This window comes from Boleophthalmus pectinirostris, unplaced genomic scaffold (assembly GCF_026225935.1).
Source record: "Boleophthalmus pectinirostris isolate CB_2022bp ecotype Guang Dong unplaced genomic scaffold, ASM2622593v1 HiC_scaffold_2, whole genome shotgun sequence".
In the NCBI taxonomy this organism is placed as follows: Eukaryota; Metazoa; Chordata; class Actinopteri; order Gobiiformes; family Gobiidae; genus Boleophthalmus; species Boleophthalmus pectinirostris.
The window spans coordinates 36,985,095-37,008,605 of NW_026571152.1; the positions used below are offsets into that span (position 1 = coordinate 36,985,095).

A 23,511-nucleotide genomic window follows, 5' to 3' on the forward strand; every position below is an offset into this window, starting at 1 on the left:
TACACCTGTTGTTCTCTTGTTTGTTTTGATTTAGGTTTGAGGATGGAGTTGTAAATAGGAGATAGATGGTCTCTATTTCTGTTTAAAGAAGGATTCTCTTTCTTAACAAAAATGGCTTCTTTCACTCCCCTCTCAAACCAATTCTTTTCTCTGGCTAAAATCTTTACCTCGCTGTGATCAAAGGAGTGGCCCATGGCTTTTAGGTGGAGATGTAGCAGACTGAGGTCCTGTGTTGCTCTCTCATCTGTGTTGGTACAGCCTCTTGTGAAGTAGCTATTTAGTTTCTCCAGTGTAGCGCTCACCGCAGTCTTCACTACACTGAATGGAGTAGACCACATTGCTTTGTTTGTGGCTCTGTGTTTTGTCCTTTGGGTGGACCAGTCTCTGTCTTAGAGTGTTTGTAGGTTTGAAATAGACCGGGATCTCATGTTGTCTGAAAGATGCTCTGTAATTTTTCAGAAACACCAGCCATGTAAGGAATAGTTACCCCCTTTCTCCTGGGTTCTGATTCTCTGTTGTCCTGTTTCTTAGTTCTCTTGGTTTTGTTGAAGGCTCATTTTGGATATCCGCAAACAGAGAGGGCTTTCAGTAAGCAGGGCTTTTGTAACGCGGGTGACAAAACCGCCTTAGCAACAAACTCTCTTGCCTCGCTCCTGCTCTCTGGTTGCGTCCCTTTGCGTGCGTCCGATGATGTGACCGCGGTCGCCCAATTAGGAGCGTATATTAGCGCGAAACCCGGAAGCGCGGCAGACGCGAGAGAGATAAACGAGAGCGCGTGCTATAGGTATGTTTTTAAGCCTCAATTTGCCTTAATACGCGATGACAAGTTACTAAACTCACCGTTTTAAATGTTAACTTGTAGGAGCCAAATACCATTGCCCTTTGAGTGCCCAAGCGAGCCGTATAGTGACGATCGCACGGAATTGGTAAGCCACGCCGAGTCTCCCCATTTGTTGGTACGGTTAGCTTATCTTAGCCGCCTCCTATTGTTTCTATGGGTCCGGCTAGCCTTGTTTATGCCAAATTTCTAATCATTTCTGTTGCACCATTGTGGTCCAATTTGATATGTAATCACCATCAAATGATTACTTTTATTGTCTTTTAGTGTCCACTTGTTTACTTTGCACTTTGTAGCGTTTTTTAGCTTAACATTGTGCCTTAAATTATTGAACTGCCTTTAGCACTTAGCACTTTAAATCCAAAGCTGCTATGCTATTTGAATGTATGTTATTTTCATGCACTTTAATTCAAAAAGGATTTTTAATTAATCATTTTAATTATTTTGATTAATTAATCAACAGTCTAGTATATTGTACAATATTTGAATATTAATTAGTATTTATATATATTTTATAATACCACTAGTGTTATTTAATTATATTTATACATGAATTTCTGCACACTGATTTTACTTTGGTCCTGTTGTTTACACAGGCCAGGTTCAGATGGCGAGCTTTAAGCTCAGGTTCTGATCTGGAACCCTGACACTCAACTAACTCCTGCCAGGAACCCCGACACCTCCACTTCCTCTGTCCGGGCTGGTAGGAGGCTCTTGTAGCCAGCGTTAAAAACTCTCACACCTTCCACGCATTGGCTCTACGACCAACCTCAATTATCACCACTCACCGGCACTCCTCACGAACACTTATAACTCTGAACTCCCGCTCTGGTCGTACGTTCCATATCTCCAACTATGCGTGGCAAACTGTGACTGTTTGACCTATGCAATCGGATCAATCTGTTTTTTGGACTCTCAATCCCGATTGTTCTTTGTATTAACTACCTCACTAGATTATTGTGAAGTTTGGGTTTTTACTGAATGGCCATTCAAGCATTCATTAATATATTGTCTTTTGTTTTGTCTTAATACATGGTACCAGCAAATCCAATTCAGTCTCTGTCTCCTCTCTCCCTGAGCCGCACCTTATCTTCTGGTCACTAGCCCATAACTATTGCACTGCGTCATATTAACTAGTAATTACTTTCTTACTACATAGTCACCGCTACTACTATTCTACGTGTAGCAAAGTGTATTTGCTACACTTTATTGCGGTAATATTGTTAAAGCAGAACTAAGGTAACATTTTCTCCTTAATTAATGTAGTCAGAGATCACGTCAGGGCTAAATTTCCAAATTGCACTTGTTTTTGCTCAGTGAAAACACAAGTTGTACACACCCTGCAGCAGATGAGACATGAGCAGCTCAAATCAAAGTTTTTATACAAATATGTGTCAGTAATGGTTCAGCTTCATCACTACACTGAAAAACGGAGCAAGCTAATAACAGCATCCACCAAGATAACTGCGTACTAAAGTTAACAATTACTCAAGTATCATAACTATAACAATGATACGAGCAATGCACATGAAATGTATGTGTTCAGTAACAATATCTGCGTCACTCCTTCTCTTCCCTTGAGCTCTGTTATTCCTCAAACTTCTTCCCCACATTGACTCCTGTGAGCTCAGGCTCTGTCCCATTCACGTTTTCTTTTCCTTCCTCCTCAGACAAAAGCTTCCGCTGTCTCTTAGCTGGTTGTGCCATGGCTGACACCTCACAAATAAACACTAGATATTTATTTTTTCAGTGCACTGCGGATAGCGCCAGTAAGGGGTGTGTCACAACTCGGTTACCTGTGTGTATCAAGCCCCGGGGTTCCAAAATGACCGCCCATTCAAGTTAATGGACCGAGCTCAGTGGCGCATGATTCCAGTTAGCCTAGCCCGGCTAGGTACTTCCGGTGGCTGTGGGCCGACCGAGCGTGCGCAGTGGTGCCCTTTTCTCCCATGGACACACCAGAACGCACGCACGGAGCGCGTGCTCGTGTATCACGTGATCGCTAAGACAACTGAAGGATTTTGAGCTGAGAAAAAGTTTATGATCTAAAAATAAGTAAAAAATGCCAGAAAAATCAGATTTTTTTTTGAAAGTTGTAGTTGCCCTGTCAGCCGAACACAAGCAGTTTGTAATTACATTGTGCTCTATGAGAAAAATCTCCTCTAGGCTCATGGGATTTTTTCCGCTGTAGTTCCAGTGAGTGACCACTAGTCAACTCGAGGCAGCTACAAGCAGCAAAACCCTATCCACTTATTTTAATAGATCCATGGTGTGTATGTTGAAGTGCCGTAAAGCAGTTTGACTCTCGCGTGAACGAGAACAGAGCCCTGAGAGCTGCACCGCGTCGGTGGAAACCAAGTTACATGTCTGGTTTTTCCACCCAGAGACAGCTGGGGGCGCCACTGTACCCTTCAAACACCCCAAAATGTCATACGTAACCATCAGCGGGTCTATGAGACATTAATTAAAATAAAAATGTTACTTAGTTCTGCTCGTGTGAGAATGAAACAAAACACAACTCCGGGTGTGTTTTTGACGAGGAAACAGCATTATTATGACGTAGATCAGAAAATAGAGTAATATGGGCAAAAGTATCAAAAATCAGATATTGATACCAAACCTAGTATCAAAACTAGATACTCATTTGAGCAGGTACTGATACTTAAAAAAGTCATTCAGAGGACAGAAATGACTCTTTCCTGAATAACTTTTTAATGATCTTGGGCATATACTAGTCTGAATCAGCCCATGGACCACTATAGAACCCACACGGACGACTGAGAGATTACACAGATATAAGACCACAGGGTAAAATAAAAGGACGTCAAAAACGAGTTTGAAATTTTGGTATCGTGACATTACACACAGCATTAATTCCAGTGTCTTTTGAGCCCTGAAAGAAAAATGAATTCTATTAACTGGACAAAAGTTTTTAAGAGTGAACATGCTTCGCCACACAGTAAAGTTGCTTCTTCAGATCTGTCAGGGCGCTGGTGAGTTCTGTCCATAGACTAGACTGTATAAAGAAGTGGACTAAAGGAACCGCACATAGCGTTTGGCTCCAGTCAAATGAAGCTCACTGAGTCCTGCAGTTATACTGGCGAATTTAGAGTCGAGTTCCATATAGGCTCTATTCATGCTTAAGTCACAAACCAGGAAGATGTTTGGAAACATGAGATGACAACTTCTGGTGTACTTCCCGACATTGGGCTCGCCGACCAACTGTGATAAAACCCATTGATCATCTTGAATTTGGCGCCCTCATCTCTTCTACTGTAATCATATGTACTCAGTGTGCTCAGAGTTGTGTGTCAGTGGAGAAATGATGAAAACTGAGGTATGGTTGTAATTGTTGATTAGCTGAACATAATGGAACTTTACAATGACATGAAGATGAAGAAAACTGGGCCATTTGAACCTTTTTTCCTAGATTTTGTCAAACTTACTAGCGTGAACAGAGCCCGCTGGAAGTTGTAATCGTGTCATCCAAACATCTCCTGGTTTGTGTAAGCGTGAATAGAGCCTATTAGGAATAGGAATTTAATTACGGACAAAATAGTGGAAAAAAAAAACAATGGAGATCATGTAGAGTGGGTTAAAATTAACAGTTTAAGACCAAAATGACAAGCAGCAATTACAGAGAGAGGGGTGATGTTTTTTTTTCAATACAAGGTGATCTGGAGCCAGAGTTGATGGAGCTGGAATTGTGCTCATGCTCACTTCCTATTTCAATCAATCAAACTTCAGTTATAGAGCCACTTTATATCTGTCTGAAGTGAGAAGCTAGCTATTCTTAAACTATCGCACTAGTTGTTTAGTTAGTTCATTTGTTTTGGTTTCGGTCTGAGTAAAACAAAGTAAACAATAAGGATCTTCATCTTCAGAAAATGCTAAGAGGGGTTAGTTCAGCCATTAGGGGCAGGAACATGGGTTACATGCTGCTATTCCAAAATGCCGCTATTCCAACATGTTGCTATTTAGACATTCCACTATTTCGACATGCTGCTATTTAGACATTAACGTATAATTGTTGGAGTAGCGGCATAAACCTTATTTTTCAAGTGTCCCACTACTTTGACTATTTTTTATAGAGACACCAGGGACATTTCTTGCATAAAACTTGGACAAATCACTGGTTCTGTATAAATCTGCTGGGACAGGGGACACAGGGCTCAAACCTGGGACTGTCCTGGGTAAATAGGGACGTCTGGTCACCCTACATTAGCTAATACTTTTTCACTAACCCAAACACCTAAACAGGACAGTGAATGCTTGTATTGATCACAAGCTCCTGAAAATGTGCTGTTTAAATCCATTTTGTATTTTGTCTTGAGTTTTTGAGTATTTTATGGTAAATGATGAACATTCCGTCAATACACATACATGTAGAACACCCTCAGTGTGATGCGACTGCAAAGTGTCAGGATTGCAATCCATGCAAACTCTACAGAGAAGAGCCTGGGTTGTTCAATGGACTTAATATGGAGTAAGAAAGCTGTCAAAAATATTTGTGCGCATAAAATATAAATCCGTGTGTATTTGGGAAATCCGTGCATATTTGGCTGTAGTTGCGCATAAAATAAATATTTGTAAACTCTCAAATGAGTCCAGTCGTACATAAAATATATTGTGTGTATTTTATCCATCAGAATACGAATTGAAAAATTACGACGTCATGAATTACAATCACGAAATGAAAATTTACGATTACGCTTTCATCAGTACGAGTACGAATACGAATTCACAGACGGAACTTTACTGTCAAAAATACGTCATCACTTCACAGACATTATTCATCGAGCAGAAGAAACATCGATCAAGATCAAGACTGCGCAGCTCAAGTTTGTAGCAGAGTAAAAACAGAGTAATAGCACAAGAAGCTACAACAGCGGCCAACAAGTGGGTTAATTAAAATCTATTGTAAAAATGAAGTGAATGTTTTAATCTAAACATACAGAGAACCTAATATTTGCTAATTAGCCCTGGGATAACGTTACGTCGGATGTTAGCCAACTGGCTCCACTATGTTATCTAACATATAGGTGCAATTTCCCGTTCAAAGGAAGTGTTTCTACACAATATTATACAGCAGTGTTCGGTTCCCGAATTCAAGACATTTTTACAATAGATTTTAATTAACCCACTTGTTGGTCATTGTTGTAGCTTCTTGTGCTATTACTCTGTGTTTACCCTCTGCTACAAACTTGAGCATGCGCAGTCTTGATCTTGATCGATGTTTCTTCTGCTCGATGAATAATGTCTGAAGTGATGACGTATTTTTGGCAGTAAAGTTCCGTCTGTGAATTCGTATTCGTATTGATGAAAGCGTAATCGTACATTTTCATTTCGTGATTGTAATTCATGACGTCGTAATTTTTCAATTCGTATTCTGATGGATAAAATACACACAATATATTTTATGTACGACTGGACTCATTTGAGAGTTTACAAATATTTATTTTATGCGCAACTACAGCCAAATATGCACGGATTTCCCAAATACGCACGGATTTCTATTTTATGCGCACGAATATTTTTGACAGCTTTCTTACTCCATAACTTAACCAATAACACATACTCATTACTGTAAACAACTAAAGTGTATTAGTTTCAGTGTAGTTATCTCCTTCCTCAAAATGATGACGTGGTTTAATTCCCAAAATGCTGATTTTGCATAATATATTTCTATCTTTCTATCTATATAATCATGTTAAGTGCACATATAAAAATAACATTTATTAAAGGTGCACTGCATAAGATTTCTTTTGGTGGGTCCACCACCTCCTTGTCTTCATGGAGCTGTTCTTGCTTGGTCTAGAATGTTCCGCAGTACAGATTGAACCTATCACAAGAGAGGCAAGCAGGTTACTGCACTACGCTACATTACAATTCAGACCTGTGGAGAGTCTCCCCTGTTTACAGAAGGAATTATTTTATTTTTGGGCAAAAGAAACACTGTAATGAATACATGCTAGACAGAAATGTTTAATGTCATACCATAGAACGTTCCAGGCAAAGCAATAATATCTCTATGGAGACTCCAGCAGAAAAGTTGTGCAGTGTACCTTTAACAACAATATTGCAAAGTAAATATTTGAATTCTAAGTGGGATTAAAACAATAATGCCGTAAGAGACTGTGTGGCTGGATTTTGTCTCTCAGAAAAGAGGGAATTCATTAAAGATTTTGAATTTGTTGTGCCCGTGTCGAAGCAGGTCTTCGGGGAGGACACAGTGGGAGAAGCAGGTGGAAAACTGCCGATTGTGAAATGATTTGTTGTGTTTTGGTTCGATTTTACTGGACAAACACACGTTGTTTCCTGAATCTCGTTGCTTTTTAAATTCTCTAAACAGAACAATGTATTGGATCGATCTAACCAAGCCCAGACTGTGTAAAATATAAAATAAACATGACGTTAATCAATACAGCAGTGGACAGAACAAAAGTACTGGGAAATGGGAAGAGACTGTTGATTTTTATTATTGGTTTGTTACACTATAAATAATTTAAGTTTGTACAGCGTGAAATATAATGTTCTCGTATTTGTACCTTTTCTCAAAACGATTCAGTACACTAACTAAACTCAAATTACTCAAATTAGACAATCTGATCTTTATTTTAACACAATCTGACCACTAAGAGCCGACTTGGTTGGAACTAAAACAGGTGAGCTGATTTGTATCATCATTGTAACTGCTTAACATTCTGCTATTAGAGACACATGTACAACACTGCCAGCGTGATATATGTATATCACAAATGTTTATATAGTTATACTTACCCACAAACTCATCCATGTGTTTTTATGAGATCCGTCAAAGAATTAAAGAAACCCTGCAGAAATATACATCATTTAAATTATAAGTGTAATATTTAAAGAGCCCACATTACACTATTTTAGTATTTATGCTATAATGTTTCCTCATCAGAAACAGACCTGGAGTTTTGTTTTGTTTCATTCACACATGATTGAGTGGTATGTTTTTGATGAGGCAACATGGCTTAAAGGTGCACTGTGTAACTTTTCTGGTGGAAGGTCCGTCAAAGAATTTCCTCCATGGAGATGTTATTGCTTTGTCTGTAATGTTTCACAGTATGGCATTAAACCTTTCTATCTTCATGGAGACCAATTTACAGAATAGATAATACTTTATTTATCCTGAAGGAAATACATTTTTCATATTTTTGAGCAATAAAATCACATGTAATTGAATAAATATAAGGTAGACCTGTTTAAAGACATACTGTGGAACCTTCCAGGCAGAGCAATGACAACTCCATATAAACAAACAAAGTGTAATACAGGACCTTTAACTTGACTTTCAATATGTTTTTAAAAATATTTCCCTGATGAGCACTGATAATCTAACAGCATTATAAACCAAGAATAAACCGCTCTTTATCTAAAACAGACTTACCTCACGAAATAGAAAAATGTTCCCCAAAAAGGGCAAAGGTTTGGGATGTTTGATGCCACATTCTGACAGCACAGAAAACGGGTAAACAGAATACCTACAAAACTCAGTTACCAGAGGACATGCAGAGATTATCTTGTATTTTTTTTATTTATTTATTTTTTTTTTACATACCAATAGAGAAGACCGAGAAAAAGGAGGAACAGAGCAAAGGTCACTGGCCACTCACTGGTATCCATAAAAAATACATTTGAGAAGTCCATGAGGAATTTAACCTGAAAGTAAACAACTACTGAAACTGTAGAATAGACTTAGACAGACTTTATTGATCCACAAGGGAAATGACTTGGATACAGTAGTTCACACATGTAAAACACAAATATCTTAATATAAATACAGTTATATAAAAGAGGTTGTAATAGGCTGGAAATAGTGCAAAGATGATATAATGATTGACAGAAACACAGGCTTATCTGTGATGTGAATGTGGTTTTCTAGGAAACACTGCTGCTTAAAAAAATACCACTACATGGCATCACAAAGTAGAACTAAGCATTTTGAGTTTTGGAGATGTAGACAGACAGTGTGAATGAAACAAAACACAACTCCAGATCTGTTTTTGATGAGGAAACAACATTCTAACACGACTTAAAGTTTGTAAGAATCAGTTTTGTGTAATATACGACCTTTAATAAAACAAATAAACATAACTGCTTTATTAGAAAATGCATATAAGCATACAGCATCGCACAAATAATGACTACATACTGAACATACAGGCCTACTACTTGTGTTTTCTGTTTTATTATTGGGGGAGGGGGGTCTGTACATTTTTGGCAATGTGAAGCACTTTGTAACTGCTGTTTCGAAAAGCGCTAAATAAAATTGTATTATTATTATCATGCACTTTTATATTATTCTAAAACCTTCTTCTTATAGTCTTTATAGTCTGCTCTAATCCTGTAATGTCTTGTATTTGTTTTTTTGTTTTTGTTTTTTTGCATTAAATAGTTTTTGTTGTGTTTCAGTTCTGCTCCAGCCGTCCAGTGTGTTGACTTCAATAAAATGATTTACGGGAGCTCTCCTGTGCGCCGTCTGTCCACTGCCTCCTCTGTGTCCCACCCTCCCAATCACATCCTCACGACGGAGTGGCTCTGGTACTGGAAGGATAACGGTGGTGCGTGGGTGGAGTATGGAGAGGTCAGTCTAAACCTATTGTATTTTGGGCTGGGAGTTGCAGCAGATCTGGAATGTGAGCATCTTTTTTGTTAATGGCAGTAGATGAGGGTAATACAACTTCTAGGATGTGAGCCGCCGTTAAACTCCACAGAAGAATCAAAAGAAAATATATATCGTATTTTCCGGACTATAAGTCGCTTCGGAGTATAAGTCGCACCAGTCAAAAAATGCGCAATGAAGAAGAAAAAATATATATAAATCACACTGGACTATAAGTTGCACTTTTTGGGGAAATGTATTTTGTAAATTCAGAGATTAGGAACTGACATTTCATCTTGAAAGGCAAGTTATAGTAATAACAATAGAACAGAGAACAACAGACTGAATAGGCGTTAATATGTTAACGTAACATATTAACAGTTATTCAGATAATTGTAGCATCAGCAGACTCATCATCAGTTCCAGTTAGAATTATTCCAGCTTTTCTGAATCCAGACAAAAAAAATATCCTTTATCCAATGATTTCTTTGCATCATATGCTGATTTGTTCAGTCTCCTCACCCATTTCCCTTTTTATTATTTTCACATAGATGCCATTTTTGGGGCTCAGAGAGTTCGAAGACTTCAGCTCAAGTGGAACCTGCACAGAGACAGAAGGACATATATTATATTGAGGACTCAGCGTTAAACTATAATCAGAGTTTTTTCTCACCTTTGTTTCATCACAGGTCACAATGGTGAACCTGCGTAAAAGATTTACTAAAGCTATCTTGATCTCCAGCTGTGCCAGCCTCATGCCCACACAGTTACGAGGACCCGCGCCAAAGGGAAGGTACACAAAAGGATGACGAGTGGCCTTTGCCGCTGGAGTGAATCTGAAAAACAACCACACATCATTTAGTTCACAAAAAATAGACTGTGTTACTGGGTTTCAGATTAAATCACAGCATTCTATAGGCCAAAGTTAATAAATACAGATGGAATTATTAAAATATTGTTCAAAATTATGCAGTAATACGGTGAGTTTTTGGGTTTAGCCAATAATAGAAAATACCAAGTTCAACATTTGTGAATTTACCTTTTGGAATTTGTAATAAAATGTTATCAATAGTGAAATCTGACTCTTCACCCCCAGAATCTGAAAACCAATAAAGACGTGGACTGAGTGAGGGCAAATTTGGAGCCGACTTCCATATTAGGAATAGGAATTGATTTACAGACAAAACAGCAAAAGGATCATGTTGAGCGGGTTAATTTGAGCATTTTAAGACCAAAACACACACAAAAATATGTGTTCATGAGTAAAATTTATATCTCTTCCTCTTTCTTTAGTTTTATGGCAGGTGGCAACCAATGTTCAGGTGTATTTAAAATCTGTATCTCACCTCTCTGGGATGAACTTCTCCGGTTCGGGCCAGTGCTCTGGATCGTGGTGGAGAAAACCTATTGGAATTTCTAACCAGGCTCCTTTAGGCAGACGCTGGCCATTCACCACTGAGTCACGTTCAATTTCCCGAGCAAACCTTCAATGAAATAACTTCATCCTATTAATTTATATTGGAGGGGGGCCCATGTGAGGCTCCTGGTCCTGGGCCCCTAAATTTCTGTTGACAGGCCTGCTCAAGACTTTACTAATCCACACGGGAAATTACTTGGACACAGTGGCTCACAGATCACAATATAATATAATAACAAAGAGTAAAATATATTTATATAAATGATAATAAATTCAAAATAAGTAGCAAAAAAAACAGCAGCAAGAGACAGGTGTCAAATAAGGCATAACTATATAAATGAACATGTGCAAGTAAAAATAAAATATACAAATACAATAATACAAATATATCTCAGCTGTATACAAGAGGTTATAAGGAGAAACTATACAGTACATTATAAATTATATATATGTTGTGTGTTTACCTGAATCCAGGTGGGTACATGCGCAGAGATTCACTTATAACCATGTCTAAATATTTCAACTCTGGAGCATTTGAGTAATCTTGAGACTCCTATAAAACAGAAATTAAGTTGAATTGTGTTGTTAGTATAAAATAAACACAAATGTAAAAAATGCTATATTACACAAAATGGATTCTTGTACGCTTTAAGACATGTTATAATGATGTTATCTCATCAAAAACAGACAAGGAGTTGTGTTTTGTTTCATTCACACATGTTTGAGTAACAATTTCTTATGAGTCTATTTACATCTCCATAGCTCAACATGCTCTGTTTCACTTTGTGATGTCATGTTTACTTCAGTAGATATTGGCAATTCCAGGGTTTAAAATCTAAACTATCCAAATGATTCTAGTGAAGGTGTATGGAGTTTAAAAAACACAGTGGAGTGTTTTCTCTTTGAGAGAAGAACTCAGTCTAAATGTGCAGAGTTTGTGTGTTAAACATGTGTGAATGAAACAAAACATAACTCCGGGTCTGTTTGTGATGAAGAAACATTATAACACAGATCAGAAAAAAGTATAATATGGACCGTTTAAACCTGATGTCTATACGTACGTCTATAAATGTTTGGACTCACATGTTGAGTGTAGAAGTGGTCTATCTCCTCTTGGAGCTTGTGCTGACACTCGGGGTGCAGAGCCAGCAGGTAACAGGTGAAGGCCAGTGTGCCACTGGTAGTTTCATATCCGGCCAAAAGGAAGACAAAAGCCTGACCTATGACCTCGTCCTCTGACATGGTCTTTCTCTGTGATCGCCTCTGTAACTGTTCCTGCAGTGACAGGCTCCTGTTGCTACGGATGTGACAATAACAGAAATATTGTGTTATCGTACAGTCAAAGGTCTCACAATAATGTTGAGGGTTGTCACCATATATAGATGATATATGATCTTTTTTTCCTTTTCAGTGCAGATGATATGAAGTGAACTTTTCTCAGTTCTTTGGAATATGATCGTATTGTAGCATTAAAGGCTTGTTATTAGGTTATTTTTTCAGACCAACACTTTGTTTTCATACCTGACAGTTTCACCTGCTCACTAGTGGTCTTCCTCAGCACATTATCCCAGGTGTGCAAGAGTAAAAAAGCCCCCTCGTCCGAGTTTATAAGAAGACAGCACCAAAACCTGTATAAATCAGCTGACTGGACACGTCACAGCAACATCATGTGACTCTGAGGAAGGCCACAAGTGAGCAGTCCAAACTGTCAAGTATGAAAATAAACTCTTGGTCTGAAAAAATAACCTAATAACAGAAATTATCGGGAGATCAAATGAATCTCATTAAGGCTTTTTAAAAGGGAAAAGTTGCATTTCTTCAATTCTGTTAGCATCTCTAAAATACAGCAATAAATATTGTACAGTGAGATTTGCTTTTATCGTTACATCCTTACCTGTTACTGTCTTTATTTAATGAAGCTGAGGTTTGAGGATCATCACTGTGGACTCCAGTGTCAAAGTGCTCCAAAGACACGCTCTCATCCCCCCTGCTGCGCGCATCCAACATCAGCTGAAGGAAATCTCTGCGTCTCTAATTTATGAAAGAAAATAAAAATGATTTTCATCATTGGTTGAGCGGTCAGATCCACTGACCCACAAGTTGGCGGTGTGAATCCAGCTCCCACAGATGAATGATGTCATTGTGTCATTGGCAGTGGAGAACCGTGGACCTGGACCCTGGGCCTTCACTCGGACCAACTACTGGCAATCATGACATTTTTTTGGGGGGGAGGGGGTGGTGCACATAGGCCAGAATTTATACATATATATATATGTATATATATGTATGTGTATATATATATATATATATAAAGGGGTGTCAAATTCTCGCGTTAATTGCGATTGATTAATTACAGTCATATTTAGCGCGTTATGTTTTTTTAATCACGTTAATCTAATTTTTAATCTCTAACTTTGCTGTTTCTGTATGCGAGTTGCTTTATTATAAAATCTGTTTTTATGTGTTGTTGGGACAACAACACACACACATACAAAAAAACACATTTATACATTTTTTAATTTCGGTAATTTCACTGATTGCCGGAAACCCCCACAAAACGCGCGCAGTAAGAGCGATGTAAACGTCATGTTAACGTTGGCGCCGTCAGTCGCACAATGGACGAGGTTGAAGAGCCAGTAGAACAGAGTCAGCAGTGCACAGGTAAAAACACATTTGTGTCTTGGAAATTATTCTCCCGACGTGAAATATAAAATTAAATAACAAATATAAAATCGCCTACAACTTAAATGTCACTGGTGAAAACAACCTTCATAGACTCATGATGTCTGCACTACTGTCCTATACACAAACACACACAAACACACACACAAACACACACCTTCATCATCGTCATTAACCTGAGAACGCAAGGACCACGTTTCCTTCCGTAGTTACTGCGCGGATACCGCTGTCCTCCTGTGCGCCGCGTACGTTTTCTCGCGGACGCGGCGTAAACCGCGCTTCCTCCTGTGCACCTCTAAACCAGAACTAACACCAAGACTAAAATCGGGACTAACCCAGTCCAGGACTAAACCAGGACTAAACCAGAACTAAAACCAGGTCTAAACCAGGTCTAAAGCAGGACTCAGCCAGAACTAAAACCAGGCCTAAACCAGGTCTAAACCAGGTCTAAACCAGGTCTAAACCAGGACTAAACCAGAACTAACACCAGAACTAAAACCAGGACTAACCCATTCCAGGACTAAGGTAGGACTAAACCAGGACTAAACCAGAACTAAAACCAGAACTAAAACCAGGTCTAACCCAGGACTAAACCAGAACTAAAACCAGGTCTAAACCAGGTCTAAAGCAGGACTCAACCAGGACTAAACCAGAACTAACACCAGGACTAAAACCAGGACTCTAACCCATTCCAGGACTAAACTAGGACTAAACTAGGACTAAAGCAGGTCTAAACCAGGACTAAAACCAGTGATCTCATATATAAAGCATTTCTCTATCAATAATATTTTTAATATGGTTAAGGAAAGACTGGACTTTTTATTGTCTTTAAGTAGACAAAAGTTTTATGTTCAGATTTCCTCGTCTTTGCTACTTTACAGCAAACAGTTTCTTATTCATGGAGACTTGGGCTCAACAGCCAATTTGGAGAGAACAAACAAGAACAACATGTGTGATGTGGTTGGTACATTCATGTAGTTTTAAAAAGCATGACAATATCAAGTAATCCAAAGTATTCAAATTACGTTACTCACTTTAAGTAATTAAATGGATTAAGTTACAAACTACATTTTGGGGTATGTAATCTGTAATCTGTAGGGGAATACATTTTAAAAGTAACCTTCCCAACACTGATTAGTAATAGTAATAATAATGATACTGTGGAATGCAAGTGACTGCATCTGTTAAAGTTTGTTAAACAATAAATTACTTTATAAAGTCACTTTTTTTTTTGGTTCTATATCAGTCTTTTGATCTGCCACAATAATGTAATAATAAATTTAAATGAAAATACCTCAAATTGAAGGCTTTTCTCACCAATTTTTAGGTGAGATTAAAAAGAGATTAATTAAAACCCATACACACACACACACACCTGTACAAACACACGCAATGCCATACACACTGCTAAATTTTATAAAGAAACAGGGATGGGATAGACAGGCTATATAAAACAGAACTTTAACAGACTTAGGAACACAGCACAAAGTTGTCTGCCTCAGGTCCCTAGCGGGCTGGGCCCTCTCTGCTGTCACCTGGGTGTTGGGTGTGGGGGTCCACCTACGGGTGCCCGGTTGCGTGCTCTCCCGTCCCCTCAGGGTCTCCCCTCTGTGCTGGCTTCACTCTCTGGGCTACCCCCAAGCTCCTTACCTCCCTGATACTTTTAATGCATCACACCCAACTTTTTTTTTAATGCATCACAAGTCAACCAGGGATGAATGTGGGTTCATGTGTGTGAATTGTGTGAGTATGTGTGTAGGCTTGTGTGTATGTGGATGTGCGTGCACATTCCTGTGCAGGCAGGTGCGTGCATGCATGTGTGCGTGTGAATGTATGCACATGTACATATATATCAGGGAGGGGGAGCATTCAGACCGGGAGGTGGTTCATTGGGGGGTGGGCCGGCCTGGTCGATGGGTGACCACATGCGGAGCCCTGGGGGTGGCCCCCGCACCCGCCTTGGGGGGCATGAGTGTGGCTTGGCCTGCTCCCACTTCAGTGGGGATCTGAGGCAAAATGCCAACACACACTGAACAAATTTTCAATACTCAAATTAAATAGCAATAATACAGGTCAACATTAAATCATCCGCATAGCCTGTCTATCCCCCCCGGCACACATACATACACACGCGTATGCACACACATACACACACACATACACGCATGCACGCATATACACACACACACACACAGACACGCACATAAGGTTCACACTGTCACCAACCCCTGTCATCTTTGTTCCTATTTGTATGTAATGTTCAGTTGTAATATCTGTCTTGTATCTTGTATGTCGTTTGGTTCCTATTTGTTGTAATCTATGTAGTTTGCAAATAAAAATTATTATAAAAAAAAAAAAAAAAAGAGATTAATTAGATTAATTAATTACAGATCATAATTAATTAATCTCTCAATTTTTAAAATCCTGAAATTACCATCGCTTATATATATATATATATATATATATATATATATATATATATATATATATATATATATATATATATATATATATATATATATATATATATATACACCAAGCGATGGTAATTTCAGGAAAAAGGAACATGAGAAACTAGAGAAATACCAGGGGCTCAAGGAAGAGTGGCTACAACAGATACTGGGAAAAACAACGGACATCTCAGTCCAGAAAAGTGCAATACTGGGAACAGCAAAGATACTACGCAGACCTCTCAAGCTCCCAGGCCTCTGGTAGAAGACCTGAGCTGAATGAGGGTGAGAGAGACCAACCACCAAGGAAGGTGAGAAACACATTTAAAAATATATATATATTATAAATATATGTATTATATATATATAGGCTATATAGTATTATAGCGAATGCCAGAAACAGAAAGACAGTCATTTTGGTCACTATTGATTGAACTATATCTATCACAGTCAAGTGCAAAGATTATGCAACCTGATCCACCGCTCACACACAGCACCAACAACACAACACACCACTCACACACAGCTCCAACAACACAACACACCACTCACACACAGCCCCAACAACACAACACACCGCTCACACACAGCACCAACAACACAACAACACACACTCACACACAGCAACCAACAACAAACACACCGCTCACACACAGCCCCACAACACAACACAACCGCTCACACACAGCCTCAACAACACAACACACCGCTCACAACACAGCTCACACACACCCAACAACACAACACGCTCACACACAGCCTCACACACAACACACACACACCGCTCACACACACCCCAACAACCAACAACACACACACCTCACACACACACATCCACACACACACCAAACAACACAACACACAACACACCAACAACACAACACACACACAGCCACACAGCCCAACAACACAACACACCACTCACACACAGCACCAACAACACAACACACCGCTCACACACAGCCCAACAACACAACACACCGCTCACACACAGCCCCACACAAACACACACCCACACAACACAACAACACAACACACCACACACACAGCCACCAACAGCACCAACACACACAACACACAACAGCTCACACACAGCCCCAACAACACAACACACCGCTCACACACAGCCTCAACACACACACACCACTCACACACAGCCTCAACAACACAACACACCGCTCACACACAGCCCCAACAACACAACACACCGCTCACACACAGCCTCAACAACACAACACACACGCTCACACACAGCCCCAACAACACAACACACCACTCACACACAGCACAACACAACACAACACAACACAACACAACACACCACACACCACACAAAACAACACAACACACCACTCACACACAGCCCCAACAACACAACACACCACTCACACACAGCCCCAACAACACAACACACCACTCACACACAACCCCAACAACACAACACACCACTCTCACACAGCTCCAACAACACAACACACCACTCACACACAGCTCCAACAACACAACACAACACACCACTCACACACAGCTCACACACACAACACACAACACACCACTCACACACAGCCCCAACAACACAACACAACACTCACACACAGCCCCAACAACACAACAACACACACTCACACACAGCCCCAACAACACAACACACACACACACACTCACACACACAAACACAACACACACACAAGCAACAACAACACACACACCACTCACACACAGCCCCAACAACACAACACACCACTCACACACAGCCCCAACAACACAACACACCACTCACACACAGCCTCAACAACACAACACAACACACTCACACACAGCCCCAACAACACAACACACCACTCACACACAGCCCCAACAACACAACACACCACTCACACACAGCCTCAACAACACAACACACCACTCACACACAGCCCCAACAACACAACACACCACTCACACACAGCCCCAACAACACACACACCACACACAACACAACACACACACATCACACACAGCCAACAAACAACACAACACACCACTCACACACAGCCCCAACAACACAACACACCACTCACACACAGCCCCAACAACACAACACAACACTCACACACAGCCCCAACAACACAACACACCACTCACACACAGCCCCAACAACACACACAACACACCACTCACACACAGCCCCAACAACACAACACAACACACCACTCACACACAGCTCCAACAACACAACACAACACACCGCTCACACACAGCCCCAACAACACAACACAACACACCACTCACACACAGCCTCAACAACACAACACACACTCACACACAGCCCCAACAACACAACACACCACTCACACAGCCCCAACAACACAACACACCACTCACACACAGCTCCAACAACACAACACAACACACCGCTCACACACAGCCTCAACAACACAACACACCACTCACACACAGCTCCAACAACACAACACAACACACCACTACACACACAGCACCCAACAACACAACACACACCACTCACAACACAGCCAACAACACACACACACACACCACACACACACACAACACCACTCACACACAGCCCCAACAACACACACCACACACCCACAACAAACAACACACACAACACAACACACCACTCACCACAGCAACACACACAACACAACACACACACTCACACACAGCCCCAACAACACAACACAACACACCACTCACACCACAGCCCCAACAACACAACACAACACACCACTCACACACAGCTCAACACACACAAACACAACACACCACTCACACACAGCCCCAACAACACAACACAACACACCACTCACACACAGCCCCAACAACACAACACAACACACACACACACACTCACACACAGCTCAACAACACAACACACAACACACACACCACACACACACACAACACAACACAGCCCCAACACACAACACACACTCACACACAACAGCCCCAACAACACAACACAACACACTCACACACAGCCCCAACAACACAACACAACACACCACTCACACACAGCCCCAACAACACAACACAACACACTCACACACAGCCCCAACAACACAACACAACACTCACACACAGCCCCAACAACACAACACAACACAACACTCACACACAGCCCCAACAACACAACACACCACTCACACACAGCCCCAACAACACAACACAACACTCACACACAGCCCCAACAACACAACACACCACTCACACACAGCCCCAACAACACAACACAACACTCACACACAGCCCCAACAACACAACACACCACTCACACACAGCCCCAACAACACAGCTCCCCGAGCTCATTTACGCACTATTTACCTTTTAACACTATTTACCTGTGACTCTGGCCAAGACACTTAACCAACTTCACCCCTAGTGTTTATGTACACGTGTGTGTTAATGGGTGAGTGGTTTCTTGTTGTAAAACACTTTGAGTGCCTTGCAGGTGGAAAAGCACTATATAAAACTGTGACCATTTACCAATGAGATGAAAAATTATAGCAAACGTGTCTTATTTTTTACATCTTCAGTCTCTTGGCACATTGATGTCAAGCAGGACAGGGAAAAGTACAGAAACAGTCGCACAAATGCAAATTTAACCCCTGCACACTCACTATATACAAATATAAAGCACAAAGTACATTTCATTTCAAGATAGAAGAGTTAAACCAACAACCCCCAATATAAAAATGTCATTTTGTTAAACATGGTGACATATTTGATCCTTGAATATCCACAGTTTTAAAACTTTAGAAAACGCTGCCAGTGTTGAGAGCTCTTGTTTGTGAGCTACACTGTTTTCCATGTCTGCGCCAGAAGCAAAAGCGCTGTCCTAAAGCACTTTCTTAAGCTGCACCAGAGCAGTCAACCTGCTTTTGTCATCCAGAGGCTTATTTACACATGCGGTCCATTACAAATGGGAACATGGGTTTGGACTGACACGTACCTGCTCTGGGGGCTGCTCTTCTCTCTGTATAATGATCTTTCGAATAGTGTTGGTGAAGAAATGGTTCAGCTGGTCTCTCCTTTTGTTTGGAATGATACTTATGATAGGCCTCAAAATAAAAGGAAAGGCAACTGGACAACACACGAGGTACAGATGTTTAAACAAAAGTGTTACATAAACTATACAATTGTAGAAATACTCACAGAAAAAAAACATGATTGGTCTGAAGACAGAGAAGGAGAAAAACAGCTGAGCATGTCGCACAAAAGGGTCATCAGGGGTGTTCTGGGAGTCCACCTGAGTGCCAAACGCCACACTGGCAATGACATCCATGGTGAAGCAGCTGAAGCATCTGGAGAAACAACACAAGTTAAAGTTTTCCACCTGTTTTTCTCTATGGAGATGTTATTGATTTGTCTGGAATGTTTCACAGTATGGCATTAAACCTTTCTATCTTCATGGAGACCAAACTAAGCCAAGTTACAGTTCAGATCTGTGGAGAGGCAACCCTGCTCACACTCCAAATGCAATAAAACCACCTATAATACAATAAATGTAAGGCAGAGCTGTTTAATGTCACACTGTGGAACATTCAAAGCAGAGTAAGAAGGTGCTCCAACCGAAAAGTTACATCGTGCAACTTTAAGAATACATGAGTGAGAAATAAAAGGAACATGTAAACTACCAGTCAAATGTTTGGACACTCATTTCTGGTTCTTTATTTTCTTGACTATTTACACTGTAGATTCTCACTGAAGGCATCAAAACTATGAATGAATATGTACAGATGGATGCAAACAAAAAATACCTTCAAAATAACTCCAAACTATGCAGTTTTGGATGTTAGACTTTAAAAAAAAAAAGCCACTCTTTGCTTTGACCACTGCTTTGCATTTTTGGCATTCCTTAGCCCTGATACGACACAGCTGTGAAGTAAAAAACATTTCAGGAGACTTCATCAAGAAGGTCATTTAGAGAAGGCCAAGGGTTTGCAGCACTGTCGACAAAGCAAAGGGCAGATACTAACATATTTAGTTGAGTCATTTAACTTTTTTTCTTTACTGTGTAATTCCATATATCTTGCTTCTTATATTTGATGTCTTCTATATGCATATAAAATGTGGAAAGTGGTAAACAAAACAAAACACTGAATTAGAAGGTGTGTCCAAACTTTTAACCTGCAGTGTATATATGTATAAATCTCTTTACTTGTGGATGTCAAAGGCCTCATTTGACTCTGCATAAACGTTCAGATTCTCCATCAGGGCATTAGTTACTGTGTTGATGAGTGGAACCATCTGAAACAAACAGTTAGTCAGGCCCATCCAGAGCTGTATCTAGGTTTGTCATAACTTAAACTCAATAACTACTACATCAACTTATCATTCAATGTATAAAAACTTAAACAATGTGTACATTTTCTTTGTAAATCTGTGAAGATTCCGAGTATTTTTGTTGTAATATAATAAGATTTGAGCTGTAGAGAGTTGACAAATTAACTTATAACCAATAATTGGTTTTATTTCATCCCCCCTGACCACCAGAGGGCAGTGCTGAAAGCACATATTCAGTTTGAGTAGTAATTCCAATTTAGTCACATCTGTGACCCAGGATTACGTCCCGTAGGTAATATAGTCTCCGTCATCCATGACTCATGTTGGTTTTCTGTCACTGGACGCCATTTCACCGTCTTAGTTGTAGCAGCGCAGCGCAGTGCAGTTTTTGCACTCCGAGGACTGAGAACTTCAGACACAGGCCGCCGTGGCCGCAGAGCCCCTAAAATGCTTACATTCATGTGCCCATTACACCACAACACCGGACATTTCCCAGGTTTGCCTATCAAGGCCATCATTTGCAATTCCGGGTTCTCCCATTTGGGGTCTCACTCTCTCTCCGAGGATGTTCGCCCGTTGTGTGAAGGTGATCTTCGCTCCTTTGCAAGCCAGTACATTGCCATATCTGGACGACTGACTGGTTTGTGCTCTGTCCAAAGCATGTCTGAAGCAGGACACCAATCATCTGCTTGCACATGTGGCCCAGTTGTGCTTTGCAGTGAATATGGAGAGCAACCTGACTCCATCTCAGGCAACACTGTGATGATGAAGGCTCACCACTTCAAACTGGGCAGTCGTCACCCCTTTGTCACCTTTCTTCAGCTTGTGGGAAAGCTGACTTCTGTCACACGAGTTGTGCCTCTTGGCCTTCTGTCACTGCATCCACGATACAAAAATGGCTGAACAATTTTCATCTGGATGCTTCATGGCACCGACAACAGATGCTCAGAAGGAAGTGGCAGTGCTTCTGTGCACTGACCCCATGGAGGGACAGGAGCTATTTGACACAGGGGGTCCCCATGGGTCTGGTGATGTGTCATAGGGAGATGGTCAGGCTTAGATACTTGCGCATAGGATGGGGCACTGTATGGCAGCACAGGACTGCTCAGGAATCTGCCAGAGATCATTTAGACCACACAAATGTTTTGGAGTTGCGTGCTGCCTATTTGTCTCTCAGGAGGTTTTTGCCACACCTTAGAGGAAAACATGTTCTTATCCAGTTGGACAACACTTCTGTCACATCAACCATCAGGGGTGCATCAGATCAGCACGACTTCTCAGGGTGTCCAAAACATGGGCTGCTCCTCATCTGTCCACACTGCGAGCAATGTATTTACCGGGAAACGGTAATCAAGCGGTGGATTCTCTTTCCCAAAGGCAACTGCCTCCAGGGGAATGGTGTCTCTACCCAGTGGAGGTGCACAGGATCTGGAACATTTTTGGGTGGGCAGAGGTGGATCTGCCTGACCTGGAAGTGTCCCAATGCTCACTTCCTACTTGGAACATGGCGATTAGCAGGTTAGTTATGTCCATGTATATATACAGTCTATGTAATTTGAGCTTCAAAATCTGTTATCATGACAGGTCGAGCTATATCTCGTGTAATTGTCAGAAGTACAATACCTCTTTCATTTTAGTAGCACTAAAAGAAGGTGTAAGGATGCTCCGGACTCTTTTCCACTGTTCATTCCTTAACAACAGCAGAGAGTCTCTCATGGGCTTGATGGCGATTCGAAAAGTCTGCAAAGGAAGCAGTTTTTCAGTCTGTGATGATGGAATTTGTTCATGAAATTGGAATAAAATGTAAATAAAAAACAGTGTCAGGAAACAAAATACTGTAATCTTTTTTTTGCATGTAATCACATAACATAAAGGGCTTGTATTACACTATTTTCTCATCTATGTTTTAATGTTGCTTCTTCAACACACAAACCCTGTATATTTAGGCTGAGTTCTTCTCTCAAACTGAAAACTCTGTTCCACCTTGTGATGTGTTAATACAGGGAGTGCTCCATTGTGTTTTTAAACTCAGCCCTGAAATTGCCAATCTCTACTAAACAAAAGGTAAAATGTAGCTGCTACCTTGAAAACTACCAGTTCATGACATCACAAGGTGGAACAGAGCATTTTGAGCTTTGGAAATGTAGACAGACTAATAATAAAAGATTTCTGAAACGTGTGACTGAAACAAAACAGAACTCTA

At 40.5% G+C, this 23,511-nt stretch overlaps 1 protein-coding gene and 1 long non-coding RNA gene across 2 annotated transcripts in view; both read left to right on the forward strand.

Annotated features, from left to right (window-relative positions):
- The window catches only part of hipk2 (homeodomain interacting protein kinase 2), a 461,145-nt gene that overhangs the window by 253,408 nt on the left and 184,226 nt on the right, over positions 1 to 23,511 (forward strand). The gene's annotated exons all lie outside the window — the stretch shown is intronic.
- LOC129409551 (uncharacterized) lies at positions 618 to 10,438 on the forward strand. The gene is made up of 5 exons (XR_008632445.1): positions 618 to 784; positions 863 to 926; positions 1,435 to 1,541; positions 9,281 to 9,452; positions 10,022 to 10,438. It is a non-coding gene; the product is annotated as an uncharacterized LOC129409551 (long non-coding RNA).